Below are 16,113 nucleotides of genomic sequence, written 5' to 3'. Positions count from 1 at the left end.
CAATTTAATCATTCCTTTCATGATTGCCTAAGTCTACATAGAAAATGAGAACAGTAAATCAAACTAAGCGCTTGGCAGGCATGTACTGGTGATATCACAGCAAGATCCTGGAATAGCACAGGCACTCTCATATGGAAAAGGCTCGTGGAGTTCCCATGCAGTTCAAGTAACCATCATCTGACTCAATGAGCAATACTGAGATGGACACAGCCCTCTGTGGAAACTGGCTGTTAACTGGATGAACACCCGGGGAGGTGGCAGAACTGGCATCCAAAGCTTCACAATTAATGTGTCACATTAGGCAATCTAGCCATATTACTGCACTAATAAAAACAGCACAGACCAGAGCTTTTTAATCTAATCACATGATGAAGCTCAGAGGTAAAAAGTGACAAGCAGGCATAAAAAGTTCCCATTAAAAGTTAAGTTTGAATACACAAAGCTGGTTTCATTTCTCTGATTTTCAGTTCTCTGACTAAAAAAATAAGAGGTGTACTTGGCCCAAGGAGAATCACAAAAGAATTACTTAAAATGTGTTTGTGATTCATCATGGTTCAGTAACTTCTCATGAATGCTAATGTGTTTCGGAGAGATAGAAAGGCTGTGCAGGTGTGACAGAAACAATTAGTCAGTTATTAGTAAGATGTTGGCTTCACTGGCAGCCACGCTGCTGGAGCTCTACTTTACGTGAAGGGCCTGCCAGTAACTCGCCACATGCTGCTGATATTTAGAACTGCCAGAATAGTCAGGACAACAAATTATATCTGCAAACACTTCTTTCTTTCTCCTAATTTTGCCTTGCTCCATGGTAAAATTTGCAGTTAAAGGAAAATGCTACATGCTTAAGTCAGTGTGGCTTCTCTTCAGGAGTAAGTGTAAGAAAAGAATCTAAGTTTGCCCAAAAGCCCATCAACTAATCTACACAGTAATTCACTGCCTTTCCTCTCCAAGGTCTTCTAAAAAAGGTGCTTATTTCAGAAGTAGTATACCGACATGGATCTACTTACATGGACCAGCACAGACAGGCTGGTTTAAATTTAAACTTCATCTTGCTTTAGTGTAACTACTCCTACCACCAGTAGCTTTACAGCAAGCAATAAAACTTTATTCTCTTATAACATTCTGGAGATCCACCCATTTCCACAGGTCTTGCAGCAACATTTAGAGAAAATTTTCAGATGTGTTACCTATTACCCTGATATCTAGCGTCCTTTTCTAAAGCAGAAGTCAGAACAGCATGAAGAACTGTTTAATGCCGTTTACTTTTAGTTTTCAAGAAAATCCACTATGATTCCTTAATTACAAAAATGTTCAATCCCCTTAAAAGGGGACCCTCCAACACATACTTAGGAAACAAAACCCAACATTTTCTAAGAGCAGCAATAAAATTCAAGCAATCATGCTCCAACAGCAAGCCAGAGGTGTGTTTACAGAACAAAGAGCAGCCTGGTTTTGACTCTGTGCCTCACTACGCAACCAAGACACCCAAGTGCTGTAGCATAATGCTCATCCTTGCTATGAGACAGACATCACAATTTTTGTAGCATAATGTAATTCTGAAATGAACAGCAAATAATCCACTGGTGGCTTAATTTATTACTTATACAAAATTCTCAGGGTCAGGGGTCAGTGAAACGAGATGAACACCATTAATCCAGCAGACTTCAGATTCTTTGGATAAAGAACACAGCCATATGCCTGTGTCTTATAGCCAATCACAGTTGCCATTAAATTTGCAGGAACTCAATTTCCATCTAGTTTAATGGCTAGTTTCTTAACGTTCACAACCATTAAAAAATAAGCACTCTATTGTGCTGTCGTACTGCATGTTTGCACACATGCATGTGTGTGCATGGATATAAAAGCTAAATATTTTGATTAAAAGAACGCTTCCTGAATGCAAATTACAATCTTTTGTTGCCTAAATAGCAAAAATCTCCATAGGAAGACTTTCCAAGCAGTTCAGAAAGTAGCTATTGTCAGAAGCATAGCTGCACAAGATGGGTGCTTCCCACTCAGCTGATCTGACCTGTGCATTTATTTTCTCCATCATTATTCAGACCTGTACTGCAAAAAAGATTGTGACCCATATCTGTCTTGATTTGTGCAGAATCAACAGGATTACAAAATCTAAGCTTAAGTGCATATTTAATTGTCATTTAATGGGAATAAGAATCTTTCCTGTCTTCACACCCACTCACCCACCTTAAAAGACCCAGAGTAATCTAGGATTGGCCTTAAAAGCTCAAGAGCTTCCTAGCTCAAGAGTTTCCTTACTCCCACTGCAGCCTTATGGTAGACAACCCATAATGCTGTCTGCTGAGGACTCAAAGAGGTTCTGCAACAGCAGACAGAAAGGGTGGAGAGGGAAAAAATAGTAAGAAAAGAAATGAGAGAGTCCAGTGACAGTTCTGAAACAGCACCCAGTTTGTATGGCTCCTGATCCGCAGGACAATCCAAGATGCAACAAGGCTTCATCGTTCACCCCAGAGGATGCAAAAGGTGTTTACAAACATGTTATGGTCCTGCCATGCCACCATCTAGTGATTTTGCACCCAGTTGGACAATATATTATATAAAAATAAGCACGTGTTAAAGCTGTGGAGGACTGAGTGTTACTCAGGAATATTTACCTAATGAATGTGCCATTATGTACCACTCTTCCACTCTTCAGTCAGTTGTAATCTATACAACAGCCCAGCAATACTCGAACTCAAGTTTCTATACCTCTGGCAGACTAAGCTTATGTGGCTTTTTGTGGGGGAAAAATCCCAAATACATAATTACGTATCACTGAACTAAAATGCCAGAGATCACTACCAAGTCCTCTTTCGGGCCTATCTTGGAAAAAAAACAAACAAGGCCTTAATAAACTTGACAATACCTTCCCCTCCCCTTTTGGGGCCTGCTAATGCTTTCCCCTTCTACTTGCTTTATTTCTTTTCTCTCCTCCTTCAATCAACATTATTGTACCATTGTCAAAAGCTTCAAGGAACATGAATGTTTTTTCTGCCATTTCTTTGCGATGCCAAGGTTCGCCTTTCACTACCAGTCTTGGTATCCTCCCCCTCCCCAGTTGCCCTTCCGAAACTATACTCCATTCTTTCATGAGCAGCATTTTCTGTTGATAGTGCCAGAGGCCAGGAAGGCTCCTAACAGTACAGTTCCAACAAAGAGTCTGAAACTGAACAATCTCTTTTTTTGTAAGAGGACATAAGGAAGTCTAAGATATGGGTTTTAAAATGAGAACAACAAAAAAAATGTGCCGCTGGCACTGGCAGTTTTTAAATAAAAACACACAAAATTTCTCTTCCAAAGGGGCAGGTAACATACAATGGCTTTCACTGGCAATGAGCACCTGCTCCTCCTATGTACATAAAAATGGTCTGCAGAAAAGAAGGAAAACACATTACACTGTGGATCCATATACCCACAGATGTAAACAACATTCTAGTATTTCTACTCTGTTTCTGCAGAAGAAAATGGTGAGGCCAAATGCTACAAATTTCTGCTGGTTCTTCCCAATACAGTCTTGCTCCTCTTCTGACAATTGCACAAGGCAAGCCATCGACAACTGCTGAAATATACTATTTTTCTTGTCAGAAATACTTTAAAAGATTTACTGCAGAAAGACACATTATTTTATGCAAGTGTTTCAGCAACCCAATCTCTTTGCCTAACAATGGGGAAACAGCTGCTCTTAAGACATAGCTGCTCTATTAACACTAACTGAGAGAAGCTCCTTCTCTTCCCAAATACACTCTTTCTGCTCTAGGAGCATACCAGTGGGAAAGAAGCAGACAGCTTCTTCCCTTATGGTATCCAGACTGTTCAGTAAATAAAAAAAGCTTTTGAAATTATCACATATATCACCCTCAGCTTTCACTGATTTCCTGAATTCCTCAATGGGACTAGAAGTAACCAAAGGTCAGTGTTAGACCTCAGAAAGGAAGAAAGTAACTTTACATATTTTAAGTCTGCATCAATTTCTCAAGGAAGGCGTCTTCCTTTCTTTGATCTCATTTTTTCATTCAAAACTTTATGTCCTGGACTGTGAACATATGGACTAATTCTCTGCACAGAGGTTACACACTGGTCACAATTGAAGAATCAACGTTTACAGCATGGTGTAACTGAGATAATTCTCCTTCTTCAAAAGGCCAAACTCTAGAGGTTTAACACCACTAAACTGAATGGTGTTATGTTAGTAGGAGAAACTGAGTTATGACAGCTGTTCAGAATTATTTGGTTAACATTTTTATTGGAAATATTATGGCAAATTATTATTAAATTTCTTTGTATGAGACCAAGATAACCACCTGCACAGCTTTCTCCATAAAGCCAGCAAAAAGTTAAAGATTAAGTTCTTCTTTTGAAACAAACAAAATGAACAAAAAAAATCCAAACACACACATAGAAGCCCCCAAACTATCAGCTTTTTTCCCACTTCCAAATGTAGACATCCCAATGTGAAATCAGTATGAATACAAAACAGAAAATTATGGAGAACATCAAGGATTAGTACTTGTCAACTAAATCATATTGTTACTTCATGATCTCTCATCTATGGACAACCTTTAGTAACATGAAGCAACTGCTGCTCACGATGCAGAACTGCTGCCTACAGAATTATTAAAACTGAATTCCTAATTACTACAACAGAATTCCTAATTCAGTGAGGAAAGATGGAGGTGGTCCTTCCCTCATGAAATCTAGATGTTTCCAGGGAGCCCCTATGTGCAAGAGCTTGTGTCAGTTGTTCAGTAATGTATTAAAATCATCTTTGTTCATATCCATTGACAAAGGGCCTTCTAAAAAATCTCCTTTGGCCGTGTTCAAGGCTTTATGCTACCATCAGATTAAAAAATGAAAACAAACAATAACAGATATCTCAAACTGAATGCAACCATTAAACGCTTTCTTTGCCTTTAGCATATACTAAAAGAGGTTGAGAATTTCTACCTACACCTGATACATAGATGTATTCAATACAAATACTGCACAGCCAGACCTAAAAGGACCCACCCTGAGCTTTTCCCAATGTTTGGTGGGAAGTCCTCTACCATTATTCGGTAGATGGAGCAGTTCAGTTCTGCCTGTATCTGAAAAAATTAATTGCAGATCTTTTCTGCCCAGTTTGGCTGAATTATCTCACCAAGACACTACAGCTACAGCAGGAACTTCATGTTACAATCTGAAAAACAGTAGGAGAGAACAAGAGTTCCCACTGCTAATACATACCGTCCATGCTGTCCCTAGAGAAGGTAACTCCACAGCTTTAATTCAGAAAGTAGATTGCAAATATATCCCTTTATGTCTGCATTCTGCCTACTGTCTACCCTTGGATTTTTAAATTAACATTGAGAAGACGCTCAGAACAACCTCTAAGTTTTCTAACTGCTTCAGGTTTTCTTTATCAATACAGAACACAACCATGCCTTGCTCCCACTTGGAACTTCTCCATAAGATGGGTAAATACCAGGTGTCCACACTGACCATACCAGACTTACCTTTCTCTTTCTATAAATACTGTGAATTAACAGATCTTGCTGCAGCTCTCACAAGCTAACGCTATTACAACCGATTAACACTTTTTTCAGTGGTACTACTTTTGACAAAATAATACAACCTGGAGGTTGGACTAGACAGTCTTCAAAGGTCCCTTCCAATCCAAACCATTTAGTGATCCATATTAAATTTTTAAGATAATTTTCTCCCAAGGCTTCTCTTTTACTGCCTCTTGTCTCATGTAGTGTGCATATGAAATGACAACACACAGGGACTACCATATTGAGAACCCACAACTCTCTTTCCCCTTGGCTAATACTGATAATGCAGTTAATTACATGCATAGCTGTAATTATACATCCATAACTAATGCTTGCATATCTCACCACAGTTGATGCTCCTGGAAACAAACTGTAATGAAGAAGTTATAAGATACAGAAAACATTTTGTGAGCCCTGCCAACTGGGGTTCTGCAATTCTTACCAGAATCTGCACTGTGTGGCACACCTGAATTCTCCTCTCCTTCCCACAGGAACACTGCTAGCATTGAAACATTGAAGAGTAGCTGTCCTGAGGATGTACCCACTTAGGACACCAGTCTTTACCCGATGCTAAGACTACAACTACGTTGTTCCAATGTCAAAACAGTGACTTACAGTGTCTCTTCCATAACGTCAAAGCTACATAGTTGCACAATGTCATTCCACTGAAATTACACATCTCGGAACCAACCCATAGCAGAACATACTGGACTTGCCCAGGTAGGTCTGAATTCAAAAGCAAGACATCAGCAGTATGAAAACTGTACTGACTCAGGCTTACCATTTCCAAATGAAACTAAAACTACTGGTTTTCTTAAATGACTCCAAATTGCTAGCCTGAGAGGCTACATCTCTCCCCAGTCCACATCCATGGGGGGGGGGGGGCGCCTCTTTGTTCTCTGAAGGGGGCCCTCAAGTCTGAATCTCAATAGATCAAGAGAGAAAAGCCTCAAGACAGGAAAGCAAGGCTTATCCCCTCACTCTTCCATGAAGACCAGTGAACACAGCAAGAACAATTAGCTGGAAACAAAGGATCTGTGGGTTGACTTAGGTTTGATTTTCAAGTCTAGTTTGGTTGTTCTTTATTTATTCATTTAGGGGAGGGAAGCCTGACCGCTTTTACCCTTATGCCATCATTCCTTTAATTAGAAAAAGTTGCCTATAGGCCAGCAAAGTTGTTTTTCCAACCTTCATATAGTAATTATACAGAATTAATTCAAAGCTAAAAGCCTCTCCATCTCTAGAGTGAGATTAATAATTTTACAAAATTTAAGCAATTTGGAACATAGCAAAAAAAAAAAATAAATCTTAAAACCTACTGTTTTAACTTGAATCCACATACCACCACCACTGAATTGTGGATGTTTCGATCCCTCTGGCATATGAGCCAGGAGATCAATTTAAAATTCCAGTGTAAATAGCCCAAGACCATTTTATTTATGTGTTTGTTTTAAAATAGAACTCGAATTCCAACTTGGATTTAAAATTATGCAGATTATTTTCTTCACTTCTCCCTCTGCAGACATCTCTCCTCTATCATAATATGTCTTCTGAGTCATTTGCAGCTGCAGGGGATGAAGCCTTTGAAACCTCTACTTTCCAGAAAACCATCCCAATACAGCATGACACTACCAACTCTTGTTACCCAAACACACAAACAGACACTCTCCAAACAAGTTAAATTTCTAAGGTAGATGAAGGAAAAAATGGGCTGTTTTTAGCAGGTCAAGAAATAATAGCAAAAGTCATTGCATATTAGAAAAGTTTATGAAAGATGCTCTACATGGTTACACCCTAGAGCTAATCTACAAAATACAGACTGAAATCACCAGAATTTCATACGGAGTGTGGAACAGATGCTCAAGTCTCAACAGTTTGTCTAAATATGTCAGAGAAGAAAGCCAGGACAGAGAAAGGCTCAGAGCAACACAGGGCAGCAGAGACGATTTTTCTCCTTCAAAATTGCTTTCCACATTTGCACTTTTACAAAAGTTTCACTTTCAGCTCCAAAATATGAAGATCAGTCTTTTCAAAAAAGACCGCATAAACTGACCTAGTTCTAACATTAGTTACATTAAAAAAAAAAATTCTGTTCAAGGTCTGGGTGATATTTTTTTTTTTAAGTGTCCTTTTCTTCCTTTTCTGGAACTGGTACTGGCACTAGATGTCAAAACCTACTTGCCATAGATATGGTTAAAATTGTATTAAGTGGTCCAAAGTGAAAAAGACCTTACATTTTCATTAGGCTTTGTAGGCTTTTTGGTTGACTGGCTCTTTTCCCCCCCCCCTTTCTCCCTTCTCCTGAGCAGTTAACAACCACCATACCAAATGTTCTGTCTTTCAGTCTCCAATGGAAGTTCTCATTTGTTCAAATTTTCTGCCTTTTTTTTTTCAGAAAAAGAAGATTAAGCACAACAAGAAAAGTTATGCATATCTATAGGAGAAGAAATTAAAGACGTACATAAAGTATAGCTCAGAACTATACCCCACATCTAGACCTGAATTTTGAGAGTTTGGTGAGCAGAAATGATTTCAGTGCATGTGAAGAGGGACAGTGGGAGGTGGGGTGAAAAGGTTGATAGGAGGAATGTACTTGAACCACAGGGGGTAGAGTTTCAACAGATGAGTACACTGGTGCTTGAAGGGAGAGGGGAAAAAAAAACTTGGGAGCACAAAAAAAAAAACAAACACAAAAAAACCCCAAAAAAACCCCAAACACCAATACTCCAACATTTTAAAAGCCTCACAACCAAAGGGTATACCAGATATCTTTTTCAGAATGCAAGGACCAGTACTTACGTTTAGGAATTTTTTTTTTCCAGTTTGTTTGGCTCAGTGTTACTGAAAAAGTTTGTCCAAAAGTCCATGTGCTGAGCCAACACTTATCAGGTTTCAATTTCCAGCTGAAGCCACAACCGTTGCTATGAAGACTAATGTGCAACTGTATTCCAGAAAGCAAAGCAATGGAAAAGACTATGCTGATATGTAACAAATATGTTCAGTGGCACCAACAGTAAAAATTGTGTTATACCAACCTGTGTCATAGATATTTTTCACCTCTTATAATTAGAGAATCCAGTTTTTGGCCAGAGGGTATTATCTAAATAGTTCTAAATTCCTTGTTACCCTGCCTCAATATATTACCATCTCTCTTAAAATATGAAGCAGTAATTTAAAGAGTCACCCCTGCTATGGTCACTCCAGCAAGATTCAACATAGTACACAGCAGACTGCCAGTCTAGTCAGACAAAAACTGAACTGCTCATGTGAGGTATCTTTGCCAAGACCGATATATCTCTCACACTTCTGCTAGACTATATGATAAATGTACGTTGGCCAAGGAAAAATAGGCAAGAATTATTTTCACTTCAGCTACAAATTCAAGCGCTAGAATTCCTGCATGTACCGAGAATATGTGAATAGTTAGCTAAAACAATTCTATAACTAAGGAAGAAAGTGTTAAAACAACTGCATTTTGTAGGAATTTATTGAAATGTTGGTTTTGCTAAACTCTATCACTCCAAAACATAAGAAAAATTGTTTGAACTGCATTTAAAAAATAAAAATCATTGTCCTATTTTCACAGAATCAAAGAATCATTTAGGTTGGAAAAGACGTCCAAGATCATCAAGTCCAACCTTTGACTGATCACTACCTTGTCAATTAGACCAGAGGACTAAGTGCCACATGCAACTATTCCTTGAATACCTCCAGGAAGATGGTGACTCCACCATCTCCATGGGCAGCCCATTCCAACACTTAACAATGCTTTCCATGAAGAAGTTTCTCCCCATGTCCAACCTGAACCTCCCCCAGCACAGCTTGAGGTTGTTTCCTTTTGTCCCATCCCTTGTTCCCCGGGAGCAAAGCCCAACCCCTATCTGGCTTCAACCTCCTCAGGTAGTTGTAGAGAGTGAGGAGGCCCCTGAACCTCCTTTTCTCCAGGCCGAGTCCTGTCCCAGAATTGTTAAGGTTGGAAAAAGCCTTTACGATCAAATTCAACCATCAACGAAGAGCGAACAAAACCAGTGAGTTTTCACCTCTACCCAAAAGAGATGTCCACTGTCACAAGCCATGCACAACACAAGTTTGCATGGGAGGTTCAAGATGTTGGGACACAGTTTTGAGTAATTTCTCCCTTCTCTGTGAGTTACAAATCCAGTAATGGCAATTCACCTGCACAGCAGGAGATGTCTGGCTAATGGTTTTTGTGTGCCCTGATGCTTCCCTTTCAGCTTCCTTCTCCTTCTCCTTAAGGAAAGCAGCAGTTTGCAGCTCTAAGCACTACATACAGGTCAGCACAGAAATGAGCTCGGAGATGTCAGGTACCAAGTGCTGGTCAGAAAACCATCCCATCTCCTCTGTGGCAGAGGTAGGAAAGACAGCTGAATAGGCATCTTAGAGTGCAAAACCAGCCCAAACACTCAAGTTACATAATTTCCAGCTAAAACTAAGTCCATTACTGTTCACAACAGTAACAAAACTTTTAAAGACATGATTCTTTAGATATGTGTCTGGGCTTCATTTGAAGACAACTGGCATTGTTTCAATTTTTTAAAACCATACAACCACCTTAGATTGTATGCTTACAAGGAAAAAGTTTGAAGAATCCACAACTCAAGTGCTGCAAGTGTTGGCCCATTCAAAACCAGAAGAAAATACAGGACAAGGGACAGAAATAAGAATAAGCTTCCTCACGAGAGGCAGCAGAGGGGCAGGCACTGATCTCTGATGACCGGTGACAAGACTCGAGGGAACAGCTGAAACCGTGTCAGCGGAGGTCCACACTGGACATCAGGAAAAGGTTCGTCCCCCAGAGGGTGATCAGGCACTGGAATAGGCTTCCCAGGGAAGTGGTCAAGAGTTTAAGGAGCATTTGGACAATGCACTCAGGGACATGGTGGGATTCTTGGGTTGTTCTGTGCAAGGGCCAGGAGTTGGACTCAATGATCCATGTGTGTCCCTTCCAACCCAGGCTATTCTGTGATTACATCTTCACAGAGACTAAAGCAATATAGACAGGGCAGCGTTTTGCTGCAAGGAAAACGGGCAAGGAAACAATGTTCATTTTCCCAACATTTATGCATCTCTTATTACTACATAAAAGATAGGCCACCATCAGAAGAAAGAGAGATGGGTTTCAAGTCAGTAAACACATAACAAAGTATACTCTTTACTTACAGCATGTGCACAGTCACAGGAAAGGACAACTACATGGTTAATTTTATGGAAGTTTCCAACAGACTACATTAGGACCCTTGAATTCCCATTCTTACTAAGAGGTTAGAAGAAAACCACGTCTGAATATCACCAACCATCTAGTCTCAGGAAACTTACATAAAAATCTCAACTGAAGGAGGAAGGTTGACGTGCTGACAGCATTACTTGAATCTGTTGTCAAACCCTACATATCCCTCCTCTTGTGTAACCTCAAAATGTTAGATGTATTTGACATGGGTTGTCAGCTTCATACATTTTCATTAAGGAAAATAAGGTCCACATGGAGCATTTTGTCCATGTTCATGCACACACTCTGACTTGCAAAAAGCTCTAGGAAATTAGATCATCTTCAAGCAATGATCCCCTGCTGTATTAAAGAATGGGAACTTGAAGCCATCACATCTCCAGAATCTGAAGTTCTCTTAGAAGCAGTGACTCATCCTCCCTTTCAGTTGAAGCAAGCTCAACAAGAAAAAAAGCTAGGTTACCATATATGTATTCATGGAGCTGATAAAAAAATTACACAGTCCCTGATGACACAGTATTTCAGAGATAGTTTTATACTTCATATGCCACCCATAAATTAGGACTGTACACTAAGCCCTTTGAAGTAGAGATTTTAAGAACATAGGAGGTAATACACACTTCAGTCCACAGCTTTTCCTGGAAATTTTAAATAAAACTATTTGAGTAGTAACCTAAGGGATGCCTGGGAAAGAATTTAAGGACTGGGTAAAGTCCTTGAAACCACGAGAGTTGGGCTAGATAAACATGTCCAAAGACCAGAGTGAGGTATCAAGGTAGAAGTGGCAAACATGGAAGAAGAAGTTACAAGGAGAGTTTAACTTTGAGAAATAAAAATCAAAAGGAAAGCAGAAGCAAAAGAGAAAACGCATACAGCTAAGACACAGTTATTATTTGGTAATAGATCTGTTTGGGAATAATTTTTTTCTTATTTCTCACCCTCCCCCTGCCCCCTGGACCCCTCAGCCTCTTTACGGAAGATGATGTTTCACAAACACTTTAAATCAACTTAATTAAATACCGAGAGGGGAAATCTTTTCCCTCAGCATGGACTGGTAGTTCCCATTCATTCCCTTGTCCTAGTGCTAGCTCCCGTGGAGTTTTGCAGTGCAATTTGACTGCAAATGGAACACAGCAGAAGCAACAATAAGGAGACTTATGTCCTTAAAAGCGGAAAGAATAGGTCACTTATCACATTTGCATAACATTTCCAGGTAGTATATTCAGCTTTCTAAAGAACTCCGAAGGCCACTCACTAGAAATGCACCAAAATGAGTTCATTTGTACATAAACTAAAACACTTTTCTAAGGGGATCCCTACCAGCAGTACCTTCAAGACTTCTTCATAGTGTGATTTACTGCCAAAATGTCTTGTCCATCACTTCCACTAGCTTCTCACAATTACCTTCCTGCTCCTAGCAGCCATTGAAAACAAGCTTACTACAGATAAATCAAACACTCACAATGGAAACCTGCCATTAGGAAAAATAGATCAATGCACCTTCAAGGGTTTGCAAACAAGCACAGTGTGAATCAGTGTTCACCCTGCTCTTAAGCGCAGGCATGTGCTCAGCAGCTTGAGAAATCAGTACCTTACTGATGCGTACCACACACGTGGCAACACCCACTTAGTGTCTGCCCATAACACAGAAGTTTACCTCTGTCAGATTAGAAATGGAGAGAAGAGGAAACATGCTAGCTATTCCCTGGGGTATAGATTTCTCATTAATATTCCTCTTAAATGTTAACAGTGATCAGAAAACAGAAGAAATTGGCAGAAAGGTTGTGACATTATCCTCCAATCTCTCTTTCGTGTCTCCCAACACTTGCAATAATGAAAGATCACACCACAAAACCAAATTCTTGCAAATAGCTTGATGCAAAAATGCTGACTGAAAGACAGCTCCACAATTTTGTGATTATTCTTCCATTCATCTCTCTAACACCATATGCTTGCAGTTTGTTTTATGGTAAGTGTCACATATATATTATCACCTCATACTGACTTCTGCCACTTGCTTTTAGTTTCTCTTTCTCTCCTTTCAGTGTTATATTTGGAGAGAGAGGAAAAAATATAAAAGAAAAAAAAAGTGACTGAGTCACTGAGTCAAGTAAAAGGAAAATTATCCGAAATCCTTTAAACAGTTGCTCTGTTAAATTGACACAAGTTTAACAACGTGTACTTGGCACATTCCTCCTGCCACGAATACAAGAAACTTTTTCAAAAAAATCTCCCTCAAAGCAGGGAAATCTTTTAAAGATACAGCACATACCTTACTGAATGGTGGCTTGATGGTTTTACAAAGCCATTTGTAATCACAAGTGCTCAAACCACAAAGACTTCATAACCATAAAACCTTTTTTTTGAAATCTCCTTTTTAATAAAATAATGACTGAACAGGGAGGCAAACCCAGTCAACTCATTCTTCCTCAAGTTCTACTTTCTGGACAGTGCAGTGACACAACAGAGAAGAAAGTCTTCTAGACCCAGGTGTAGAAGATCAGAAGAGACAACAGTACTTTTTCTTGATTCAAAAATGCATGATGTTTTCTAGCCTCTGGAGTTCTCAAATTCCCATTACCTTCTACATGACAACTTTATTTTTTTTAAATACAAGGACATGCTGCACATTCACAGTACAGCATGACAGAGAGCTCCTAAACTTTAAAGAGATCATTCATTTTGAGGAAACTGACTACCAAGTGACAGCAAAGTCTCAGCTCAAGAGGAAAATTGTACTTGATGGCCTTATCTAAGTCCCAAGCAAATCCTTATCTGAGAATCACAGAATTAGAAATGTTGTGGTTGGCAATATACAAAAACATCCCCCCTGTACTTGTCACTGGAACAGGAGGACACTGCATTTTAGTGTACAGGTGCACTGGCAGAGATCCGTGGAAAACTTTTCCTAGTTACAGTTATACCTATAGACATAATCTCCATCCATACTGAAGCTGTCTAGAGTATCAGAAGAAGAAAGCCACACGTCTTACGTGTGCACTCGAGAGCTCTGTTCCCTGTGTATCAGCATGGAAATCCTGGGATCATATTCCAACACCACTCTGTAGGTTGGGCACTGAGAATGCATGTCCATGAGCCCAAACCTTAAAATCAAAGAGACTTCTACTAGGTAGAAAAAACAAAGAGCGGAAGGAAGGGTGGAACACCACGTTACTCTTGATCTGCCATTCGCTGCTCAGTGGCATTGCTGTCAGGAAGTACAGTGCACACAGCAGTGTTTCAGCAACAGTTACACCTTTACATAGCATAATGAGCTTTGTTTGATGAACACCAGGGCAAAGAGGCATTAAAAAAAAATAACTCCGTAGGACAATGTATACAATATATTGTACCCGAACAGTGAGGATACAGTACTAGCTTTTAAGAACAGTATGGTCAGGTTATATAATGACTGAGCAAATGCAGATACTTCTGGAGACCAAGACTGCTACAGAGTAAGTAGGTAAGAGGTTTTTCCTATCCCTTTATCAGAATCCCTCTGAACTGTGCATCTATTAATTTTTTCCTGGCATAGAGAGAATATAAGGAAAAAATATCAAAATGGTATAGAAACCAGTTCTCTTCCTCCCCCACTCCCCAACCCATTGTTCATTAAAAAAAAAAAAATACTCAGACAATGATACTCACAGCAAAGTTGCAAGCTACAGCACAGTGAGTTTCAAAGAGATTACACAGGGAGAGAAAAGAAAGCCAACTACCCCTATGCAACCTTTCCAGTATGAATGAACTGTGAACCAGGTTCACCTCTACGTTGGTCAATCCACACACTAAGATTCACAGACTGCACTACCAGTATTTTTCACCAATACTCATTTTACATCATATTCCTGTTTTAGCCATATTAATCTTTATTTTCTCTGACTGGCAAGTTTTTAAAAGCTGCTGTGGTACTTTTAACAGCCTTATGATTTTGCTAACAGTACACAAGAGGGACATTTACCAGCAAGCTGTCACCACTGCTGTTCCTCCTCCTTACCTAGTTACTGGTCATCAGATTAGATCCCTACCACCTACTTATATTGGGGGGGAACAAAAAACAAAACAAAACAAAAAGACCCCAGACAAACAAAACACACAAAAAAATAAAACAAACAAACAAAAAAAAACAACAACCACCACAACAACCCACAAAAAAAAGCCCCGAAAAACGCGGTGGGTATCAGGGAAATAAAACCTTCAGAGAAAGTAAACTTGCAGCTCTAACTGGAAGAACTTCATGTAAATTTCAATGTATTTTTCTTTACTGTGTAATATTCTGCCTAAGCCACTCAATCAAGCAAGAATGACATGGAAAGAATGGGACTAATGTGAACAATGAATAATCCATAAATGTCTACAAGATTATATAACTGATGGTGAGATGGTATGCATGTGTGCATGCATTTGGGGTAAAGGAGGAGAAACAGACAAGGGGAAAAAGAAGGAAACAACATCCTCTGTCACGGATAGGGGACAGAGCACAGTTCTTACTCAACTTCCCTCTCTTCCCGAAAGACAAATATTTTAACCAAGGGCTATCAGGCAGCTGAGTGACAAAAGCAATAGAAAATCCATTTGCTTACGAACAGAGTTCAAAACATCCCTTGCTAAAATTGCACTGTAACTGCTGTATCAAGAAACACAGCTCATAGGCAACCATGTTTATACTACAGCAATTAACACACGGTACATTTCCTGCACTGTTATTATCATTGGCGCTCTTGATGTGTTTGTTACACATCTTGAGCCTTGGCAGGTTAAGAGATACTCTTATAAAGTTAACAACAAAACCCTACTGATTTTAAATGTACTCACTGTTATTTTTCAGGAACTCCTATATTTACTTTATACCGTTCTCGGGGGAGAGCTGGACAGTTGTATTGGTTCTGCAAGGAAAAGATATTCAAAATAAACTTTGCAAAGGCTTTGAGCCAAAAAAACTTTACAAACGTAACTTTTTGGACCCACTACCCACTTGCTTTACAAAGCTGTGCACCGTGGCTCTGCATAATCACCACCCACATTTCAGAACAATCATTTAATCTGAAATTCATCAGCGGTTTAATCACTTGTGTGAGCATAAACTTCGGAAAAGGAACATATGCACATATACACACACCCCAACCCCACCAAAAGCTCTCGAAGGCCGGGTCGCGGGGGAGGCATGCCCTCGGAGGCGGCGGCTGGGTACCAACGCCGAGCCTGGCTGCCTGCGGGGATGCACTTGCTTCAAAGTTGAGGTTTCTCCTCCCGAGCGGCGCCCGCGGCGGTGCGGACACTTGCTGCGGCCGCAGTCTCCGCCCGGGCCTGACCCCGCAT

The 16,113-nt window shown here is 39.8% G+C and overlaps 1 protein-coding gene across 1 annotated transcript in view; it reads right to left on the bottom strand.

Moving 5' to 3' along the window:
• The window catches only part of ELMO1 (engulfment and cell motility 1), a 314,729-nt gene extending 298,733 nt beyond the window's left edge, over window positions 1–15,996 (bottom strand). Inside the window, exons 1-2 of the mRNA XM_018075779.2 lie at window positions 15,914–15,996; window positions 15,610–15,680 (exon numbers count right to left, since the gene is read on the bottom strand). The gene's annotated coding sequence lies outside the window, so the exon portion shown is untranslated. The remainder of the gene's footprint in view (window positions 1–15,609; window positions 15,681–15,913) is intronic.
• Window positions 15,997–16,113: the final 117 nt, after the last annotated feature.

Source organism: Manacus vitellinus, unplaced genomic scaffold (genome assembly GCF_001715985.3).
Source record: "Manacus vitellinus isolate BGI_N305 unplaced genomic scaffold, ASM171598v3 scaffold_3_pilon, whole genome shotgun sequence".
In the NCBI taxonomy this organism is placed as follows: domain Eukaryota; kingdom Metazoa; phylum Chordata; class Aves; order Passeriformes; family Pipridae; genus Manacus; species Manacus vitellinus.
The sequence above is the reverse complement of the archived record's forward strand: the minus strand, read 5'-3'. Positions and strand labels throughout refer to the sequence as shown.